The sequence below is a fragment of the Myodes glareolus genome, chromosome 25, assembly GCF_982192425.1.
Source record: "Myodes glareolus chromosome 25, mMyoGla1.1, whole genome shotgun sequence".
Classification (NCBI taxonomy): domain Eukaryota; kingdom Metazoa; phylum Chordata; class Mammalia; order Rodentia; family Cricetidae; genus Myodes; species Myodes glareolus.
Window position 1 is genome coordinate 138,830 of NC_142050.1, and position 23,687 is coordinate 162,516.

The window sequence follows — 23,687 nt, forward strand, 5'->3', positions numbered from 1 at the left end:
CTTTCATAGAAACGCATTTGAGTTTCCTGTGAATGTGTGTAAGTAGCTTAAGGCACTTTCAAATCAAAGTTATTTTCTCTGAAAGGACAGCATTTAGAAAGTGAAGCAACACTCCATTTTCTTCGCACAGTGAATTGAAGTGTTGGAACAGACTGCTTCTCTTTCAGCGAAACAGATGTGAGTTTCTTGGGAATGATTGTAAATAGCTTAAGGCAGTTTCAAAAGAGAGTGAATTTCTCTGAAAGGACAGCATTTAGAAAGTGAAACAACACTCCATTCACTGCGCACAGTGAATTGAAGTGTTGGAACAGACTGCTTCTCTTTCAGTGAACGCATGTGAATTTCTGTGGAATGCTTGTAAGTAGCTTAAGGCACTTTCAAAGGAAAGTGATTTTCTCTGAAAGGACAGCATTTAGAAAGTGAAACAACACTCCATTCACTGCGCACAGTGAATTGAAGTGTTGGAACAGACTGCTTCTCTTTCAGTGAAATGCATGTGAGTTCTTCTGAATGCTTGTATGTAGCATAAGGCATTTTCAAATAGAGTGATTTTCTCTAAAAGAAGAGCATATAGAAAGTGAAGCAACACTCCATTCACTTCGCCCAGTGAATTGAAGTGTTGAAACAGACTTCTTCTCTTTCAGAGAAACGGATGTGAGTTTTTTGTGAATGCTTGTAAGTAGCTTAAGGCACTTTCAAAGCAAAGTGATTTTCTCTGAAAGGACAGCATTTATAAAGTGAAGCAACACTCCATTCACTTCGCACAGTGAATTGAAGTGTTGGAACAGACTGCTTCTTTTTCAGAGAAACACATGTGAATTTCTGTTAAATGCTTGTAAGTAGCTTAAGGCACTTTCAAAGGAAAGTGATTTTCTCTGAAAGGACAGCATTTAGAAAGTGAAGCAACACTCCATTCTCTTCGCACAGTGAATTGAAGTGTTGCAACAGACTGCTTCTCTTTCAGAGAATTGCATGTGAGTTTCTTGTGAATGCTTGTAAGTTGCTTAAGGCAGTTTCAAAAGAGAGTGAATTTCTCTAAAATGAGAGCATTTAGAAAGTGAAGCAACATTCCATTCACTTCGCACAGAGAATTGAAGTGTTGGAACAGACTGCTTCTCTTTCAGAGAAACAGATGTGACTTTCTTGTGAATGCTTGTAAGTAGCTTAAGGCATTTTCAAATAGAGTGATTTTCTCTAAAAGGAGAGCATTTAGAAAGTGAAGCAACACTCTATTCACTTCACACAGTGAATTGAAGTGTTGGAACAGACTGCTTCTCTTTCAGAAAAATGCATGTGAGTTTCTTGTGAATGCTTGTAAGTAGCTTAAGGCACTTTCAAAGGAAAGTGATTTTCTCTGAAAGGACAGCATTTAGAAAGTGAAGCAACACTCCATTCACTTCGCACAGTGAATTGAAGTGTTGGAACAGACTGCTTCTGTTTCAGAGAAACGCATGTGAATTTCTGTTGAATGCTTGTAAGTAGCTTAAGGCACTTTCAAAGGAAAGTGATTTTCTTTGATAGGACAGCATTTAGAAAGCGAAACAACACTCCATTCACTTCGCACAGTGAATTGAAGTGTTGGAACAGACTACTTCTCTACTAGAGAAGCAGATATGAGTTTTTTTGAATGCTTGTAAGTAGCTTAAGGCATTTTCAAAGGAAAGTGATTTTCTCTGAGAGGACAGCATTTAGAAAGTGAAGCAAGACTCCATTCATTTCGCACAGTGAATTGAAGTGTTGGAACAGACTGCTTCTCTTTCAGTGAAATGCATGTGAATTTCTGTTGAATGCTTGTAAGTAGCTTAGGGCACTTTCAAAGGAAAGTGATTTTCTCTGAAAGGACAGCATTTAGAAAGTGAAATAACACTCCATTCACTTCGCACAGTGAATTGAAGTGTTGGAACAGACTGCTTCCCTTTCAGAAAAAATTCATGTGAGTTCTTCTGAATGCTTGTATGTAGATTAAGGCATTTGCAAAAGAGAGTGATTTTCTCTAAAAGGAGAGCATATAGAAAATGAAGCAACACTCCATTCACTTCGCCCAGTGAATTGAAGTGTTGGAACAGACTGCTTCCCTTTCAGAGAAACGGATGTGAATTTCTGTTGAATTCTTGTAAGTAGCTTAAGGCACTTTCAAAGGAAAGTGATTTTCTCTGAAAGGACAGCATTTAGAAAGTGAAGCAACACTCCATTCACTTCGCACAGTGAATTGAAGTGTTGGAACACACTGTTTCTCTTTCAGTGAAATGCATGTGAATTTCTGTTGAATGCTTGTAAGTAGCTTAAGGCACTTTCAAAGGAAAGTGATTTTCTCTGAAAGGACAGCATTTAGAAAGTGAAGCAACACTCCATTCACTTCGCACAGTGAATTGAAGTGTTGGAACAGACTGCTTTTCTTTCAGTGAAACGCATGTGAATTTCTGTTGATTGCTTGTAAGTAGCTTAAAGCACTTTTAAAGGAAAGTGATTTTCTCTGAAAGGACAGCATTTAGAATGTGAAGCAACACTCCATTCACTACGCACAGTGAACTGAAGTGTTGGAACAGACTCCTTCTCTTTCAGAGAAACAGATATGAGTTTTTTGTGAATGCTTGTAAGTAGCTTAAGGCACTTTCAAAGGAAAGTGATTTTCACTGAAACGACAGCATTTATAAAGTGAAGCAACACTCCATTCACTTCACACAGTGAATTGAAGTGTTGGAACAGACAGCTTCTCTTTCATAGAAACACATTTGAGTTTCCTGTGAATGTGTGTAAGTAGCTTAAGGCACTTTCAAATCAAAGTTATTTTCTCTGAAAGGACAGCATTTAGAAAGTGAAGCAACACTCCATTTTCTTCGCACAGTGAATTGAAGTGTTGGAACAGACTGCTTCTCTTTCAGAGAAACAGATGTGAGTTTCTTGGGAATGATTGTAAGTAGCTTAAGGCAGTTTCAAAAGAGAGTGAATTTCTCTGAAAGGACAGCATTTAGAAAGTGAAACAACACTCCATTCACTGCGCACAGTGAATTGAAGTGTTGGAACAGACTGCTTCTCTTTCAGTGAACGCATGTGAATTTCTGTGGAATGCTTGTAAGTAGCTTAAGGCACTTTCAAAGGAAAGTGATTTTCTCTGAAAGGACAGCATTTAGAAAGTGAAACAACACTCCATTCACTGCGCACAGTGAATTGAAGTGTTGGAACAGACTGCTTCTCTTTCAGTGAAATGCATGTGAGTTCTTCTGAATGCTTGTATGTAGCATAAGGCATTTTCAAATAGAGTGATTTTCTCTAAAAGAAGAGCATATAGAAAGTGAAGCAACACTCCATTCACTTCGCCCAGTGAATTGAAGTGTTGAAACAGACTTCTTCTCTTTCAGAGAAACGGATGTGAGTTTTTTGTGAATGCTTGTAAGTAGCTTAAGGCACTTTCAAAGCAAAGTGATTTTCTCTGAAAGGACAGCATTTATAAAGTGAAGCAACACTCCATTCACTTCGCACAGTGAATTGAAGTGTTGGAACAGACTGCTTCTTTTTCAGAGAAACACATGTGAATTTCTGTTAAATGCTTGTAAGTAGCTTAAGGCACTTTCAAAGGAAAGTGATTTTCTCTGAAAGGACAGCATTTAGAAAGTGAAGCAACACTCCATTCTCTTCGCACAGTGAATTGAAGTGTTGCAACAGACTGCTTCTCTTTCAGAGAATTGCATGTGAGTTTCTTGTGAATGCTTGTAAGTTGCTTAAGGCAGTTTCAAAAGAGAGTGAATTTCTCTAAAATGAGAGCATTTAGAAAGTGAAGCAACATTCCATTCACTTCGCACAGAGAATTGAAGTGTTGGAACAGACTGCTTCTCTTTCAGAGAAACAGATGTGACTTTCTTGTGAATGCTTGTAAGTAGCTTAAGGCATTTTCAAATAGAGTGATTTTCTCTAAAAGGAGAGCATTTAGAAAGTGAAGCAACACTCTATTCACTTCACACAGTGAATTGAAGTGTTGGAACAGACTGCTTCTCTTTCAGAAAAATGCATGTGAGTTTCTTGTGAATGCTTGTAAGTAGCTTAAGGCACTTTCAAAGGAAAGTGATTTTCTCTGAAAGGACAGCATTTAGAAAGTGAAGCAACACTCCATTCACTTCGCACAGTGAATTGAAGTGTTGGAACAGACTGCTTCTGTTTCAGAGAAACGCATGTGAATTTCTGTGGAATGCTTGTAAGTAGCTTAAGGCACTTTCAAAGGAAAGTGATTTTCTCTGATAGGACAGCATTTAGAAAGCGAAACAACACTCCATTCACTTCGCACAGTGAATTGAAGTGTTGGAACAGACTACTTCTCTACTAGAGAAGCAGATATGAGTTTTTTTGAATGCTTGTAAGTAGCTTAAGGCATTTTCAAAGGAAAGTGATTTTCTCTGAGAGGACAGCATTTAGAAAGTGAAGCAACACTCCATTCATTTCGCACAGTGAATTGAAGTGTTGGAACAGACTGCTTCTCTTTCAGTGAAATGCATGTGAATTTCTGTTGAATGCTTGTAAGTAGCTTAGGGCACTTTCAAAGGAAAGTGATTTTCTCTGAAAGGACAGCATTTAGAAAGTGAAACAACACTCCATTCACTTCGCACAGTGACTTGAAGTGTTGGAACAGACTGCTTCTCTTTCAGAAAAAATGCATTTGAGTTCTTCTGAATGCTTGTATGTAGATTAAGGCATTTGCAAAAGAGAGTGATTTTCTCTAAAAGGAGAGCATATAGAAAATGAAGCAACACTCCATTCACTTCGCCCAGTGAATTGAAGTGTTGGAACAGACTGCTTCTCTTTCAGAGAAACGGATGTGAATTTCTGTTGAATTCTTGTAAGTAGCTTAAGGCACTTTCAAAGGAAAGTGATTTTCTCTGAAAGGACAGCATTTAGAAAGTGAAGCAACACTCCATTCACTTCGCACAGTGAATTGAAGTGTTGGAACACACTGTTTCTCTTTCAGTGAAATGCATGTGAATTTCTGTTGAATGCTTGTAAGTAGCTTAAGGCACTTTCAAAGGAAAGTGATTTTCTCTGAAAGGACAGCATTTAGAAAGTGAAGCAACACTCCATTCACTTCGCACAGTGAATTGAAGTGTTGGAACAGACTGCTTTTCTTTCAGTGAAACGCATGTGAATTTCTGTTGATTGCTTGTAAGTAGCTTAAAGCACTTTTAAAGGAAAGTGATTTTCTCTGAAAGGACAGCATTTAGAATGTGAAGCAACACTCCATTCACTACGCACAGTGAATTGAAGTGTTGGAACAGACTCCTTCTCTTTCAGAGAAACAGATATGAGTTTTTTGTGAATGCTTGTAAGTAGCTTAAGGCACTTTCAAAGGAAAGTGATTTTCACTGAAACGACAGCATTTATAAAGTGAAGCAACACTCCATTCACTTCGCACAGTGAATTGAAGTGTTGGAACAGACAGCTTCTCTTTCATAGAAACGCATTTGAGTTTCCTGTGAATGTGTGTAAGTAGCTTAAGGCACTTTCAAATCAAAGTTATTTTCTCTGAAAAGACAGCATTTAGAAAGTGAAGCAACACTCCATTTTCTTCGCACAGTGAATTGAAGAGTTGGAACAGACTGCTTCTCTTTCAGAGAAACAGATGTGAGTTTCTTGGGAATGATTGTAAGTAGCTTAAGGCAGTTTCAAAAGAGAGTGAATTTCTCTAAAAGGAGAGCATTTAGAAAGTGAAGCATCATTCCATTCACTTCGCACAGTGAATTGAAGTGTTGGAACAGACTGCTTCTCTTTCAGAAAAATGCATGTGAGTTTCTTGTGAATGCGTGTAAGTAGCTTAAGGCACTTTCAAAGGAAAGTGATTTTCTCTGAAAGGACAGCATTTAGAAAGTGAAGCAACACTCCATTCACTTCGCACAGTGAATTGAAGTGTTGGAACAGACTGCTTCTCTTTCAGAAAAATGCATGTGAGTTTCTTGTGAATGCTTGTAAGTAGCTTAAGGCATTTTCAAGGAAAGTGATTTTCTCTGAAAGGACAGCATTTAGAAAGTGAAGCAACACTCCATTCACTAGGACAATGAATTGAAGTGTTGGAACAGACTGCTTCTCTTTCAGTGAAATGCATGTGAATTTCTGTTGAATGCTTGTACGTAGCTTAGGGCACTTTCAAAGGAAAGTGATTTTCTCTGAAAGGACAGCATTTAGAAAGTGAAACAACACTCCATTCACTTCGCACAGTGATTTGAAATGTTGGAACTGACTACTTCTCTTTCAGGAAACAGATATGAGTTTTTTGTGAATGCTTGTAAGTAGCTTAAGACATTTTCAAAGGAAAGTGATTTTCTCTGAAAGGACAGCATTTAGAAAGTGAAGCAACACTCCATTCACTTCGCACAGTGAATTGAAGTGTTGGAACAGACTGCTTCTCTTTCAGTGAAACACATGTGAATTTCTGTTGAATGCTTGTAAGTAGCTCAAGGCACATTCAAAGGAAAGTTATTTTCTCTGAAAGGACAGCATTTAGAAAGTGAAGCAATACTCCATTCACTTCGCACAGTGAATTGAAGTGTTGGAACAGACTGCTTCTCTTTCAGTGAAACGCATGTGAATTTCTGTTGAATGCTTGTAAGTAGCTTAAGGCACTTTCAAAGGAAAGTGATTTTCTCTGAAAGGACAGCATTTATAAAGTGAAGCAACACTCCATTCACTTCGCACAGTGAATTGAAGTGTTGGAACAGACTGCTTCTCTTTCAGTGAACGCATGTGAATTTCTGTGGAATGCTTGTAAGTAGCTTAAGGCACTTTCAAAGGAAAGTGATTTTCTCTGAAAGGACAGCATTTAGAAAGTGAAACAACACTCCATTCACTGCGCACAGTGAATTGAAGTGTTGGAACAGACTGCTTCTCTTTCAGTGAAATGCATGTGAGTTCTTCTGAATGCTTGTATGTAGCATAAGGCATTTTCAAATAGAGTGATTTTCTCTAAAAGAAGAGCATATAGAAAGTGAAGCAACACTCCATTCACTTCGCCCAGTGAATTGAAGTGTTGAAACAGACTTCTTCTCTTTCAGAGAAACGGATGTGAGTTTTTTGTGAATGCTTGTAAGTAGCTTAAGGCACTTTCAAAGCAAAGTGATTTTCTCTGAAAGGACAGCATTTATAAAGTGAAGCAACACTCCATTCACTTCTCACAGTGAATTGAAGTGTTGGAACAGACTGCTTCTTTTTCAGAGAAACACATGTGAATTTCTGTTAAATGCTTGTAAGTAGCTTAAGGCACTTTCAAAGGAAAGTGATTTTCTCTGAAAGGACAGCATTTAGAAAGTGAAGCAACACTCCATTCTCTTCGCACAGTGAATTGAAGTGTTTCAACAGACTGCTTCTCTTTCAGAGAATTGCATGTGAGTTTCTTGTGAATGCTTGTAAGTTGCTTAAGGCAGTTTCAAAAGAGAGTGAATTTCTCTAAAATGAGAGCATTTAGAAACTGAAGCAACATTCCATTCACTTCGCACAGAGAATTGAAGTGTTGGAACAGACTGCTTCTCTTTCAGAGAAACAGATGTGACTTTCTTGTGAATGCTTGTAAGTAGCTTAAGGCATTTTCAAATAGAGTGATTTTCTCTAAAAGGAGAGCATTTAAAAAGTGAAGCAACACTCTATTCACTTCACACAGTGAATTGAAGTGTTGGAACAGACTGCTTCTCTTTCAGAAAAATGCATGTGAGTTTCTTGTGAATGCTTGTAAGTAGCTTAAGGCACTTTCAAAGGAAAGTGATTTTCTCTGAAAGGACAGCATTTAGAAAGTGAAACAACACTCCATTCACTTCGCACAGTGAATTGAAGTGTTGGAACAGACTGCTTCTCTTTCAGAAAAAATGCATGTGAGTTCTTCTGAATGCTTGTATGTAGATTAAGGCATTTGCAAAAGAGAGTGTTTTTCTCTAAAAGGAGAGCATATAGAAAATGAAGCAACACTCCATTCACTTCGCCCAGTGAATTGAAGTGTTGGAACAGACTGCTTCTCTTTCAGAGAAACGGATGTGAATTTCTGTTGAATTCTTGTAAGTAGCTTAAGGCACTTTCAAAGGAAAGTGATTTTCTCTGAAAGGACAGCATTTAGAAAGTGAAGCAACACTCCATTCACTTCGCACAGTGAATTGAAGTGTTGGAACACACTGTTTCTCTTTCAGTGAAATGCATGTGAATTTCTGTTGAATGCTTGTAAGTAGCTTAAGGCACTTTCAAAGGAAAGTGATTTTCTCTGAAAGGACAGCATTTAGAAAGTGAAGCAACACTCCATTCACTTCGCACAGTGAATTGAAGTGTTGGAACAGACTGCTTTTCTTTCAGTGAAACGCATGTGAATTTCTGTTGATTGCTTGTAAGTAGCTTAAAGCACTTTTAAAGGAAAGTGATTTTCTCTGAAAGGACAGCATTTAGAAAGTGAAGCAACACTCCATTCACTTCGCACAGTGAATTGAAGTGTTGGAACAGACAGCTTCTCTTTCATAGAAACGCATTTGAGTTTCCTGTGAATGTGTGTAAGTAGCTTAAGGCACTTTCAAAGGAAAGTGATTTTCTCTGAAAGGACAGCATTTAGAAAGTGAAGCAACACTCCATTCACTTCGCACAGTGAATTGAAGTGTTGGAACAGACTGCTTCTCTTTCAGAGAATTGCATGTGAGTTTCTTGTGAATGCTTGAAAGTTGCTTAAGGCAGTTTCAAAAGAGAGTGAATTTCTCTAAAAGGAGAGCATTTAGAAAGTGAAGCAACATTCCATTCACTTCGCACAGTGAATTGAAGTTTTGGAACAGACTGCTTCTCTTTCAGAGAAACAGATGTGTCTTTCTTGTGAATGCTTGTAAGTAGCTTAAGGCAGTTTCAAAGAGAGTGATTTTCTCTAAAAGGAGAGCATTTAGAAAGTGAAGCAACACTCTATTCACTTCGCACAGTGAATTGAAGTGTTGGATCCGACTGCTTCTCTTTCAGAGAAACAGATGTGAGTTTCTTGTGAATGCCTGTAAGTAGCTTAAGGCAGTTTCAAAAGAGAGTGATTTTTCTCTAACAGGAGAGCATATAGAAAGTGAAGCAACACTCCATTCACTTCGCACAGTGAATTGTAGTGTTGGAACAAACTGCTTCTCTTTCAGAAAAATGCATGTGAGTTTCTTGTGAATGTTTGTAAGTAGCTTAAGGCAGTTTCAAAGAGAGTGATTTTCTCTAAAAGGACAGCATTTAGAAAGTGAAACAACACTCTATTCACTTCGCACAGTGAATTGAAGTGTTGGAACAGACTACTTCTCTTTCAGGAAACAGATATGAGTTTTTTGTGAATGCTTTTAAGTAGCTTAAGGCATTTTAAAAGGAAAGTGATTTTCTCTGAAAGGACAGCATTTTGAAAGTGAAGCAACACTCCATTCACTTAGCACAGTGAATTGAAGTGTTGGAACAGACTGCTTCTCTTTCAGTGAAATGCATGTGAATTTCTGTTGAATGCTTGTAAGTAGCTTAGGGCACTTTCAAAGGAAAGTGATTTTCTCTGAAAGGACAGCATTTAGAAAGTGAAGCAACACTCCATTCACTTCGCACAGTGAATTGAAGTGTTGGAACAGACTGCTTCTCTTTCAGTGAAACGCATGTGAATTTCTGTTGAATGCTTGTAAGTAGCTTAGGCACTTTCAAAGGAAAGTGATTTTCTCTGAAAGGACAGCATTTAGAAAGTGAAGCAACACTCCATTCACTTCGCACAGTGAATTGAAGTGTTGGAACAGACTGCTTCTCTTTCAGTGAAACGCATGTGAATTTCTGTTGAATGCTTGTAAGTAGCTTAAGGCACTTTCAAAGGAAAGTGATTATCTCTGAAAGGACAGCATTTAGAAAGTGAAGCAACACTCCATTCACTTCGCACAGTGAATTGAAGTGTTGGAACAGACAGCTTCTCTTTCATAGAAACGCATTTGAGTTTCCTGTGAATGTGTGTAAGTAGCTTAAGGCACTTTCAAAGGAAAGTGATTTTCTCTGAAAGGACAGCATTTAGAAGTGATGCAACACTCCATTCACTTCGCACAGTGAATTGAAGTGTTGGAACAGACTGCTTCTCTTTCAGTGAAACGCATGTGAATTTCTGTTGAATGCTTGTAAGTAGCTTAAGGCACTTTCAAAGGAAAGTGATTTTCTCTGAAAGGACAGCATTTAGAAAGTGAAGCAACACTCCATTCACTTCGCACAGTGAATTGAAGTGTTGGAACAGACTGCTTCTTTTTCAGAGAAACACATGTGAATTTCTGTTAAATGCTTGTAAGTAGCTGAAGGCACTTTCAAAGGAAAGTGATTTTCTCTGAAAGGACCGCATTTAGAAAGTGAAGCAACACTCCATTCTCTTCGCACAGTGAATTGAAGTGTTGGAACAGGCTGCTTCTCTTTCAGAGAATTGCATGTGAGTTTCTTGTGAATGCTTGTAAGTTGCTTAAGGCAGTTTCAAAAGAGAGTGAATTTCTCTAAGAGGAGAGCATTTAGAAAGTGAAGCAACATTCCATTCACTTCGCACAGTGAATTGAAGTTTTGGAACAGACTGCTTCTCTTTCAGAGAAACAGATGTGTCTTTCTTGTGAATGCTTGTAAGTAGCTTAAGGCAGTTTCAAAGAGAGTGATTTTCTCTAAAAGGAGAGCATTTAGAAAGTGAAGCAACACTCTATTCACTTAGCACAGTGAATTGAAGTGTTGGATCCGGCTGCTTCTCTTTCAGAGAAACAGATGTGAGTTTCTTGTGAATGCCTGTAAGTAGCTTAAGGCAGTTTCAAAAGAGAGTGATTTTCTCTAACAGGAGAGCATATAGAAAGTGAAGCAACTCTCCATTCACTTCGCACAGTGAATTGTAGTGTTGGAACAAACTGCTTCTCTTTCAGAAAAATGCATGTGAGTTTCTTGTGAATGCTTGTAAGTAGCTTAAGGCACTTTCAAAGGAAAGTGATTTTCTCTGAAAGGACATCATTTAGAAAGTGAAACAACACTCCATTCATTTCGCACAGTGAATTGAAGTGTTGGAACAGATTGCTTCTCTTTCAGAGAAACAGATGTGAGTTTCTTGTGAATGCTTGTTAATAGCTTAAGGCAGTTTCAAAAGAGAGTGATTTTCTCTTAAAGGAGAGCATATAGAAAGTGAAGCAACACTCCATTCACTTCGCACAGTGAAATGAAGTGTTGGAACAAACTGCTTCTATATCAGAAAAATGCGTGTGAGTTTCTTGTGAATGCTTGTAAGTTGCTTAAGGCACTTTCGAAGGAAAGTGATTTTCTCTGAAAGGACAGCATTTAGAAAGTGAAGCAACACTCCATTCACTTCGCACAGTGAATTGAAGTGTTGGAATAGACTGCTTCTCTTTCAGAGAAACGCATGTGAATTTCTATTGAATGCTTGTAAGTAGCTTAAGGCACTTTCAATGGAAAGTGATTTTCTCTGAAAGGACAGCATTTAGAAAGTGAAGCAACACTCCATTCACTTCGCACAGTGAATTGAAGTGTTGGAACAGACAGCTTCTCTTTCAGAGAAACGCATGTGAATTTCTATTCAATGCTTGTAAGTAGCTTAAGGCACTTTCAAAGGAAAGTGATTTTCTCTGAAAGGACAGCATTTAGAAAGTGAAGCAACACTCCATTCACTACGCACAGTGAATTGAAGTGTTAGAACAGACTGCTTCTCTTTCAGAAAAACGCATGTGAGTTTCCTCTGAATGCTTGTAAGTAGCTTAAGGCACTTTCAAAGGAAAGTGATTTTCTCTGAAAGGACAGCATTTAGAAAGTGAAGCAACAGTCCATTCACTTCGCACAGTGAATTGAAGTGTTGGAACAGTCTGCTTCTCTTTCAGAGAAACGCATGTGAATTTCTGTTAAATGCTTGTAAGTAGCTTAAGGCACTTTCAAAGGAACGTGATTTTCTCTGATAAGACAGCATTTAGAAAGTGAAACAACACTCCATTCACTTCGCACAGTGAATTGAAGTGTTGGAACATACTACTTCTCTTTCAGAGAAACAGATATGAGTTTTTTTGAATGCTTGTAAGTAGCTCAAGGCATTTTCAAAGGAAAGTGATTTTCTCTGAAAGGACAGCATTTAGAAAGTGAAGCAACACTCCATTCACTTAGCACAGTGAATTGAAGTGTTGGAACAGACTGCTTCTCTTTCAGTGAAATGCATGTGAATTTATGTTGAATGCTTGTAAGTAGCTTAGGGCACTTTCAAAGGAAAGTGATTTTCTCTGAAAGGAGAGCATTTAAAAAGTGAAACAACACTCCATTCACTTCGCACAGTGAATTGAAGTGTTGGAACAGACTGCTTCTCTTTCAGAAAAATGCATGTGAGTTCTTCTGAATGCTTGTATGAAGCTTAAGGCATTTTCAAAAGAGAGTGATTTTCTTTAAAAGGAGAGCAGTTAGAAAGTGAAGCAACACTCCATTCACTTTGCCCAGTGAATTGAAGTGTTGGAACAGACTTCTTCTCTTTCAGAGAAACGGATGTGAGTTTTTTGTGAATGCTTGTAAGTAGCTTAAGGCACTTTCAAGGCAAAGTGATTTTCTCTGAAAGGACAGCATTTATAAAGTGAAGCAAACATCATTCACTTCGCACAGTGAATTGAAGTGTTGGAACAGACTGCTTCTTTTTCAGAGAAACAGATGTGTCTTTCTTGTGAATGCTTGTAAGTAGCTTAAGGCAGTTTCAAAGAGAGTGATTTTCTCTAAAAGGAGAGCATTTAGAAAGTGAAGCAACACTCCATTCACTTCGCACAGTGAATTGAAGTGTTGGAACAGACTGCTTCACTTTCAGAGAAACGCATGTGAATTTCTGTGGAATGCTTGTAAGTAGCCTAAGGCACTTTCAAAGGAAAGTGATTTTCTCTGATAGGACAGCATTTAGAAAGTGAAACAACACTCCATTCACTTCGCACAGTGAATTGAAGTGTTGGAACAGACTACTTCTCTTTCAGAGAAACAGATATGAGTTTTTTTGAATGCTTGTAAGTAGCTTAAGGCATTTTCAAAGGAAAGTGATTTTCTCTGAGAGGACAGTATTTAGAAAGTGAAGCAACACTCCATTCACTTCGGACAGTGAATTGAAGTGTTGGAACAGACTGCTTCTCTTTCAGTGAAATGCATGTGAATTTCTGTTGAATGCTTGCAAGTAGCTTAGGGCACTTTCAAAGGAAAGTGATTTTCTCTGAAAGGACAGCATTTAGAAAGTGAAACAACACTCCATTCACTTCGCACAGTGAATTGAAGTGTTGGAACAGACTGCTTCTCTTTCAGAAAAAATGCATGTGAGTTCTTCTGAATGCTTGTATGTAGCTTAAGGCATTTGCAAAAGAGAGTGATTTTCTCTAAAAGGAGAGCAGTTAGAAAGTGAAGCAACACTCCATTCACTTCGCCCAGTGAATTGAAGTGTTGGAACAGACTGCTTCTCTTTCAGAGAATTGCATGTGAGTTTCTTGTGAATGCTTGTATGTTGCTTAAGGCAGTTTCAAAAGAGAGTGATTTTTCTCTAACAGGAGAGCATATAGAAAGTGAAACAACACTCCATTCACTTCGCACAGTGAATTGTAGTGTTGGAACAAACTGCTTCTCTTTCAGAAAAATGCATGTGAGTTTCTTGTGAAAGCTTGTAAGTAGCTTAAGGCACTTTCAAAGGAAAGTGATTTTCTCTGAAAGGACATCATTTAGAAAGTGAAGCAACACTCCATTCATTTCGCACAGTGAATTGAAGTGTTGGAACAGATTGCTTCTCTTTCAGAGAAACAGATGTGAGTTTTTTGTGAATGCTTGTTAATAGCTTAAGGCAGTTTCAAGAGAGAGTGATTTTCTCTAAAAGGAGAGCATATAGAATGTGAAGCAGCACTCCATTCACTTCGTACAGTGAATTGAAGTGTTGGAACAAACTGCTTCTATTTCAGAAAAATGCGTGTGAGTTTCTTGTGAATGCTTGTAAGTTGCTTAAGGCACTTTCAAAGGAAAGTGATTTTCTCTGAAAGGACAGCATTTAGAAAGTGAAGGAACACTCCATTCACTTCGCACAGTGAATTGAAGTCTTGGAACAGACTGCTTCTCTTTCAGAGAAACGCATGTGAATTTCTATTGAATGCTTGTAAGTAGCTTAAGGCACTTTCAAAGGAAAGTGATTTTCTCTGAAAGGACAGCATTTAGAAAGTGAAGCAACACTCCATTCACTTCGCACAGTGAATTGAAGTGTTGGAACAGACAGCTTCACTTTCAGAGAAACGCATGTGAATTTCTATTGTATGCTTGTAAGTAGCTTAAGGCACTTTCAAAGGAAAGTGATTTTCTCTGAAAGGACAGCATTTAGAAAGTGAAGCAACACTCCATTCACTTTGCACAGTGAATTGAAGTGTTGGAACAGACTGCTTCTCTTTCAGAAAAATGCATGTGAGTTTCTTGTGAATCTTGTAAGTAGCTTAAGGCACTTTCAAAGGAAAGTGATTTTCTCTGAAAGGACAGCATTTAGAAAGTGAAGCAACACTCCATTCACTTCGCACAGTGAATTGAAGTGTTGGAACAGTCTGCTTCTCTTTCAGAGAAACACATGTGAATTTCTGTGGAATGCTTGTAAGTAGCTTAAGGCACTTTCAAAGGAACGTTATTTTCACTGATAAGACAGCATTTAGAAAGTGAAACAACACTCCATTCACTTCGCACAGTGAATTGAAGTGTTGGAACAGACTACTTCTCTTTCAGAGAAACAGATATGAGTTTTTTTGAATGCTTTTAAGTAGCTTAAGGCATTTTCAAGGAAAGTAATTTTCTCTGAAAGGACAGCATTTAGAAAGTGAAGCAACACTCCATTCACTTAGCACAGTGAATTGAAGTGTTGGAGCAGACTGCTTCTCTTTCAGTGAAATGCATGTGAATTTCTGTTGAATGCTTGTAAGTAGCTTAGGGCACTGTCAAAGGAAAGTGATTTTCTCTGAAAGGACAGCATTTAGCATGTGAAACAACACGCCATTCACTTCGCACAGTGAATTGAAGTGTTGGAACAGACTACTTCTCTTTCAGGAAACAGATATGAGTTTTTTGTGAATGCTTGTAAGTAGCTTAAGGCATTTTTAAAGGAAAGTGATTTTCTCTGAAAGGACAGCATTTAGAAAGTGAAGCAACACTTCATTCACTTCGCACAGTGAATTGAAGTGTTGGAACAGACTGCTTCTCTTTCAGTGAAATGCATGTGAATTTCTGTTGAATGCTTGTAAGTAGCTTAGGGCACTGTCAAAGGAAAGTGATTTTCTCTGAAAGGACAGCATTTAGCATGTGAAACAACACGCCATTCACTTCGCACAGTGAATTGAAGTGTTGGAACAGACTACTTCTCTTTCAGGAAACAGATATGAGTTTTTTGTGAATGCTTGTAAGTAGCTTAAGGCATTTTCAAAGGAAAGTGATTTTCTCTGAAAGGACAGCATTTAGAAAGTGAAGCAACACTCCATTCACTTCGCACAGTGAATTGAAGTGTTGGAACAGACTGCTTCTCTTTCAGTGAAACGCATGTGAATTTCTGTTGAATGTTTGTAAGTAGCTTAAGGCACTTTAAAAGGAAAGTGATTTTCTCTGAAAGGACAGCATTTAGAAAGTGAAGCAATACTCCATTCACTTCGCACAGTGAATTGAATGTTGGAACAGACTGCTTCTCTTTCAGTGAAACGCATGTGAATTTCTGTTGAATGCTTGTATGTAGCTTAAGGCACTTTCAAAGGAAAGTGGTTTTCTCTGAAAGGACAGCATTTAGAAAGTGAAGCAACACTCCATTCACTTCACACAGTGAATTGAAGTGTTGGAACAGACAGCTTCTCTTTCATAGAAACGCATTTGAGTTTCCTGTGAATGTGTGTAAGTAGCTTAAGGCACTTTCAAAGGAAAGTGATTTTCTCTGAAAGGACAGCATTTAGAAAGTGAAGCAACACTCCATTTACTTCGCCCAGTGAATTGATATGTTGGAACACACTGCTTCTCTTTCAGAGAAACGGATGTGAGTTTCTTCTGAATGCTTGTAAGTAGCTTAAGGCACTTTCAAAGGAAAGTGATTTTCTCTGGAAGGGCAGCATTTAGAAAGTGAAGCAACACTCCATTCATTTCGCACAGTGAATTGAAGTGTTGGAACAGACTGCTTCTCTTTCAGAAAAAATGCATGTGAGTTCTTCTGAATGCTTGTATGTAGCTTAAGGCATTTGCAAAAGAGAGTGATTTTCTCTAAAAGGAGAGCAGTTAGAAAGTGAAGCAACACTCCATTCACTTCGCCCAGTGAATTGAAGTGTTGGAACAGACTGCTTCTCTTTCAGAGAATTGCATGTGAGTTTCTTGTGAATGCTTGTATGTTGCTTAAGGCAGTTTCAAAAGAGAGTGATTTTTCTCTAACAGGAGAGCATATAGAAAGTGAAACAACACTCCATTCACTTCGCACAGTGAATTGTAGTGTGGGAACAAACTGCTTCTCTTTCAGAAAGATGCATGTGAGTTTCTTGTGAAAGCTTGTAAGTAGCTTAAGGCACTTTCAAAGGAAAGTGATTTTCTCTGAAAGGACATCATTTAGAAAGTGAAGCAACACTCCATTCATTTCGCACAGTGAATTGAAGTGTTGGAACAGATTGCTTCTCTTTCAGAGAAACAGATGTGAGTTTCTTGTGAATGCTTGTTAATAGCTTAAGGCAGTTTCAAGAGAGAGTGATTTTCTCTAAAAGGAGAGCATATAGAAAGTGAAGCAACACTCCATTCACTTCGTACAGTGAATTGAAGTGTTGGAACAAACTGCTTCTATTTCAGAAAAATGCGTGTGAGTTTCTTGTGAATGCTTGTAGTTGCTTAAGGCACTTTCAAAGGAAAGTGATTTTCTCTGAAAGGACAGTATTTAGAAAGTGAAGCAACACTCCATTCACTTCGCACAGTGAATTGAAGTCTTGGAACAGACTGCTTCTCTTTCAGAGAAACGCATGTGAATTGCTGGTGAATGCTTGTAAGTAGCTTAAGGCAGTTTCAAAGGAAAGTTTTTTTCTGTGAAAGTGCAGCATTTAGAAAGTGAAGCAACACTCCATTCACTTCGCACAGTGAATTGAAGTGTTGGAACAGACTGCATCTCTTTCAGAAAAATGCATGTGAGTTTCTTGTGAATGCTTGTAAGTAGCTTAAGGCACTTTCAAAGGAAAGTGATTTTCTCTGAAAGGACAGCATTTAGAAAGTGAAGCAACACTCCATTCACTTCGCACAGTGAATTGAAGTGTTGGAACAGTCTGCTTCTCTTTCAGAGAAACACATGTGAATTTCTGTGGAATGCTTGTAAGTAGCTTAAGGCACTTTCAAAGGAACGTTATTTTCACTGATAAGACAGCATTTAGAAAGTGAAACAACACTCCATTCACTTCGCACAGTGAATTGAAGTGTTGGAACAGACTACTTCTCTTTCAGAGAAACAGATATGAGTTTTTTTGAATGCTTTTAAGTAGCTTAAGGCATTTTCAAGGAAAGTAATTTTCTCTGAAAGGACAGCATTTAGAAAGTGAAGCAACACTCCATTCACTTAGCACAGTGAATTGAAGTGTTGGAACAGACTGCTTCTCTTTCAGTGAAATGCATGTGAATTTCTGTTGAATGCTTGTAAGTAGCTTAGGGCACTGTCAAAGGAAAGTGATTTTCTCTGAAAGGACAGCATTTAGCATGTGAAACAACACGCCATTCACTTCGCACAGTGAATTGAAGTGTTGGAACAGACTACTTCTCTTTCAGGAAACAGATATGAGTTTTTTGTGAATGCTTGTAAGTAGCTTAAGGCATTTTCAAAGGAAAGTGATTTTCTCTGAAAGGACAGCATTTAGAAAGTGAAGCAACACTCCGTTCACTTCGCACAGTGAATTGAAGTGTTGGAATAGACAGCTTCTCTTTCATAGAAACGCATTTGAGTTTCCTGTGAATGTGTGTAAGTAGCTTAAGGCACTTTCAAAGGAAAGTGATTTTCTCTGAAAGGACAGCATTTAGAAAGTGATGCAACACTCCATTCACTTCGCACAGTGAATTGAAGTGTTGGAACAGACTGGTTCTCTTCAGTGAAACGCATGTGAATTTCTGTTGAATGCTTGTAAGTAGCTTAAGGCACTTTCAAAGGAAAGTGATTTTCTCTGAAAGGACAGCATTTAGAAAGTGAAGCAACACTCCGTTCACTTCGCACAGTGAATTGAAGTGTTGGAACAGATAGCTTCTCTTTCATAGAAACGCATTTGAGTTTCCTGTGAATGTGTGTAAGTAGCTTAAGGCACTTTCAAAGGAAAGTGATTTTCTCTGAAAGGACAGCATTTAGAAAGTGAAAAAACACTCCATTCACTGCGCACAGTGAATTGAAGTGTTGGAACAGACTGCTTCTCTTTCAGAAAAATGCATGTGAGTTCTTCTGAATGCTTGTATGTAGCTTAAGGCATTTTCAAAAGAGAGTGATTTTCTCTAAAAGAAGAGCATATAGAACGTGAAGCAACACTCCATTCACTTCGCCAAGTGAATTGAAGTGTTGGAACAGACTTCTTCTCTTTCAGAGAAACGGATGTCAGTTTTTTGTGAATGCTTGTAAGTAGCTCAAGGCACTTTCAAAGCAAAGTGATTTTCTCTGAAAGGACAGCATTTATAAAGTGAAGCATCACTCCATTCACTTCGCACAGTGAATTGAAGTGTTGGAACAGAATGCTTCTTTTTCAGAGAAACACATGTGAATTTCTGTTGAATGCTTGTAAGTAGCTTAGGGCACTTTCAAAGGAAAGTGATTTTCTCTGAAAGGACAGCATTTAGAAAGTGAAGCAACACTCCATTCACTACGCACAGTGAATTGAAGTGTTGGAACAGACTGCTTCTCTTTCAGAAAAATGCATGTGAGTTTCCTCTGAATGCTTGTAAGTAGCTTAAGGCACTTTCAAAGGAAAGAGATTTTCTCTGAAAGGACAGCATTTAGAAAGTGAAGCAACAGTCCATTCACTTCGCACAGTGAATTGAAGTGTTGGAACAGTCTGCTTCTCTTTCAGAGAAACGCATGTGAATTTCTGTTAAATGCTTGTAAGTAGCTTAAGGCACTTTCAAAGGAACGTGATTTTCTCTGATAAGACAGCATTTAGAAAGTGAAACAACACTCCATTCACTTCGCACAGTGAATTGAAGTGTTGGAACAGACTACTTCTCTTTCAGAGAAACAGATATGAGTTTTTCTGAATGCTTGTAAGTAGCTTAAGGCGTTTTCAAAGGAAAGTGATTTTCTCTGAAAGGACAGCATTTAGAAAGTGAAGCAACACTCCATTCACTACGCACAGTGAATTGAAGTGTTGGAACAGACTGCTTCTCTTTCAGAAAAATGCATGTGAGTTCTTCTGAATGCTTGTATGAAGCTTAAGGCATTTTCAAAAGAGAGTGATTTTCTCTAAAAGGAGAGCAGTTAGAAAGTGAAGCAACACTCCATTCACTTTGCCCAGTGAATTGAAGTGTTGGAACAGACTTCTTCTCTTTCAGAGAAAGGGATGTGAGTTTTTTGTGAATGCTTGTAAGTAGCTTAAGGCACTTTCAAAGCAAAGTGATTTTCTCTGAAAGGACAGCATTTATAAAGTGAAGCAAACATCATTCACTTCGCACAGTGAATTGAAGTGTTGGAACAGACTGCTTCTTTTTCAGAGAAACAGATGTGTCTTTCTTGTGAATGCTTGTAAGTAGCTTAAGGCAGTTTCAAAGAGAGTGATTTTCTCTAAAAGGAGAGCATTTAGAAAGTGAAGCAACACTCTATTCACTTTGCACAGTGAATTGAAGTGTTGGAACAGACTGCTTCTCTTTCAGAAAAATGCATGTGAGTTTCTTGTGAATGCTTGTAAGTAGCTTAAGGCACTTTCAAAGGAAAGTGATTTTCTCTGAAAGGACAGCATTTAGAAAGTGAAGCAACACTCCATTCACTTCGCACAGTGAATTGAAGTGTTGGAACAGACTGCTTCACTTTCAGAGAAACGCATGTGAATTTCTGTGGAATGCTTGTAAGTAGCCTAAGGCACTTTCAAAGGAAAGTGATTTTCTCTGATAGGACAGCATTCAGAAAGTGAAACAACACTCCATTCACTTCGCACAGTGAATTGAAGTGTTGGAACAGACTACTTCTCTTTCAGAGAAACAGATATGAGTTTTTTTGAATGCTTGTAAGTAGCTTAAGGCATTTTCAAAGGAAAGTGATTTTCTCTGAGAGGACAGTATTTAGAAAGTGAAGCAACACTCCATTCACTTCGCACAGTGAATTGAAGTGTTGGAACAGACTGCTTCTCTTTCAGTGAAATGCATGTGAATTTCTGTTGAATGCTTGCAAGTAGCTTAGGGCACTTTCAAAGGAAAGTGATTTTCTCTGAAAGGACAGCATTTAGAAAGTGAAACAACACTCCATTCACTTTGCACAGTGAATTGAAGTGTTGGAACAGACTGCTTCTCTTTCAGAAAAAATGCATGTGTGTTCTTCTGAATGCTTGTATGTAGCTTAAGGCATTTGCAAAAGAGAGTGATTTTCTCTAAAAGGAGAGCAGTTAGAAAGTGAAGCAACACTCCATTCACTTCGCCCAGTGAATTGAAGTGTTGGAACAGACTGCTTCTCTTTCAGAGAATTGCATGTGAGTTTCTTGTGAATGCTTGTATGTTGCTTAAGGCAGTTTCAAAAGAGAGTGATTTTTCTCTAACAGGAGAGCATATAGAAAGTGAAACAACACTCCATTCACTTCGCACAGTGAATTGTAGTGTTGGAACAAACTGCTTCTCTTTCAGAAAAATGCATGTGAGTTTCTTGTGAAAGCTTGTAAGTAGCTTAAGGCACTTTCAAAGGAAAGTGATTTTCTCTGAAAGGACAGCATTTAGAAAGTGAAGCAACACTCCATTCACTTCGCACAGTGAATTGAAGTGTTGGAACAGTCTGCTTCTCTTTCAGAGAAACGCATGTGAATTTCTGTGGAATGCTTGTAAGTAGCTTAAGGCACTTTCAAAGGAACGTGATTTTCACTGATAAGACAGCATTTAGAAAGTGAAACAACACTCCATTCACTTCGCACAGTGAATTGAAGTGTTGGAGCAGACTACTTCTCTTTCAGAGAAACAGATATGAGTTTTTTTGAATGCTTGTAAGTAGCTTAAGGCATTTTCAAGGAAAGTAATTTTCTCTGAAAGGACAGCATTTAGAAAGTGAAGCAACACTCCATTCACCTAGCACAGTGAATTGAACTGTTGGAACAGACTGCTTCTCTTTCAGTGAAATGCATGTGAATTTCTGTTGAATGCTTGTAAGTAGCTTAGGGCACTTTCAAAGGAAAGTGATTTTCTCTGAAAGGACAGCATTTAATAAGTGAAGCAATACTCCATTCACTTCGCACAGTGAATTGAAGTGTTGGAACAGACTGCTTCTCTTTCAGTGAAACGCATGTGAATTTCTGTTGAATGCTTGTAAGTAGCTTAAGGCACTTTCAAAGGAAAGTGATTTTCTCTGAAAGGACAGCATTTAGAAAGTGAAGCAACACTCCATTCACTTCACACAGTGAATTGAAGTGTTGGAACAGACAGCTTCTCTTTCATAGAAACGCATTTGAGTTTCCTGTGAATGTGTGTAAGTAGCTTAAGGCACTTTCAAAGGAAAGTGATTTTCTCTGAAAGGACAGCATTTAGAAAGTGATGCAACACTCCATTCACTTCGCACAGTGAATTGAAGTGTTGGAACAGACTGCTTCTCTTTCAGTGAAACGCATGTGAATTTCTGTTGAATGCTTGTAAGTAGCTTAAGGCACTTTCAAAGGAAAGTGATTTTCTCTGAAAGGACAGCATTTAGAAAGTGAAGCAACACTCCGTTCACTTCGCACAGTGAATTGAAGTGTTGGAACAGACAGCTTCTCTTTCAAAGAAACGCATTTGAGTTTCCTGTGAATGTGTGTAAGTAGCTTAAGGCACTTTCAAAGGAAAGTGATTTTCTCTGAAAGGACAGCATTTAGAAAGTGAAAAAACACTCCATTCACTTCGCACAGTGAATTGAAGTGTTGGAACAGACTGCTTCTCTTTCAGAAAAATGCATGTGAGTTCTTCTGAATGCTTGTATGTAGCTTAAGGCATTTTCAAAAGAGAGTGATTTTCTCTAAAAGAAGAGCATATAGAACGTGAAGCAACACTCCATTCACTTCGCCCAGTGAATTGAAGTGTTGGAACAGACTGCTTCTCTTTCAGAGAAACGCATGTGAATTTCTGTTGAATGCCTCTAAGTAGATTAAGGAACTTTCAAAGGAAAGTGATTTTCTCTGAAAGGACAGCATTTACAAAGTGAAGCAACAGTCCATTCACTTCGCACTGTGAATTGAAGTGTTGGAACAGACTGCTTCTCTTTCAGAGAAACGCATGTGTATTTCTGTTGAATGCTTATAAGTAGCTTAAGGCACTTTCAAAGGAAAGTGATTTTCTATGAAAGGACAGCATTTAGAATGTGAAGCAACACTCCATTCACTACGCACAGTGAATTGAAATGTTGGAACAGACTCCTTCTCTTTCAGAGAAACAGATATGAGTTTTTTGTGAATGCTTGTAAGTAGCTTAAGGCACTTTCAAAGCAAAGTGATTTTCTCTGAAAGGACAGCATTTATAAAGTGAAGCATCACTCCATTCACTTCGCACAGTGAATTGAAGTGTTGGAACAGAATGCTTCTTTTTCAGAGAAACACATGTGAATTTCTGTTAAATGCTTGTAAGTAGCTGAAGGCACTTTCAAAGGAAAGTGATTTTCTCTGAAAGGACAACATTTAGAAAGTGAAGCAACACTCCATTCTCTTCGCACAGTGAATTGAAGTGTTGGAACAGACTGCTTCTCTTTCAGAGAATTGCATGTGAGTTTCTTGTGAAAGCTTGTAAGTTGCTTAAGGCAGTTTCAAAAGAGAGTGAATTTCTCTAAAAGGAGAGCATTTAGAAAGTGAAGCAACATTCCATTCACTTCCCACAGTGAATTGAAGTGTTGGAACAGACTGCTTCTCTTTCAGTGAAATGCATATGAATTTCTGTTGAATGCTTGTAAGTAGCTTAGGGCACTTTCAAAGGAAAGAGATTTTCTCTGAAAGGACAGCATTTAGAAAGTGAAGCAACACTCCATTCACTACGCACAGTGAATTGAAGTGTTGGAACAGACTGCTTCTCTTTCAGAAAAATGCATGTGAGTTTCCTCTGAATGCTTGTAAGTAGCTTAAGGCACTTTCAAAGGAAAGTGATTTTCTCTGAAAGGACAGCATTTAGAAAGTGAAGCAACAGTCCATTCACTTCGCACAGTGAACTGAAGTGTTGGAACAGTCTGCTTCTCTTTCAGAGAAACGCATGTGAATTTCTGTTAAATGCTTGTAAGTAGCTTAAGGCACTTTCAAAGGAACGTGATTTTCTCTGATAAGACAGCATTTAGAAAGTGAAACAACACTCCATTCACTTCGCACAGTGAATTGAAGTGTTGGAACAGACTACTTCTCTTTCAGAGAAACGGATGTGAGTTTTTTGTGAATGCTTGTAAGTAGCTTAAGGCATTTTAAAAGGAAAGTGATTTTCTCTGAAAGGACTGCATTTAGAAAGTGAAGCAACACTCCATTCACTTAGCACAGTGAATTGAAGTGTTGGAACAGACTGCTTCTCTTTCAGAAAAATGCATGTGAGTTCTTCTGAATGCTTGTATGAAGCTTAAG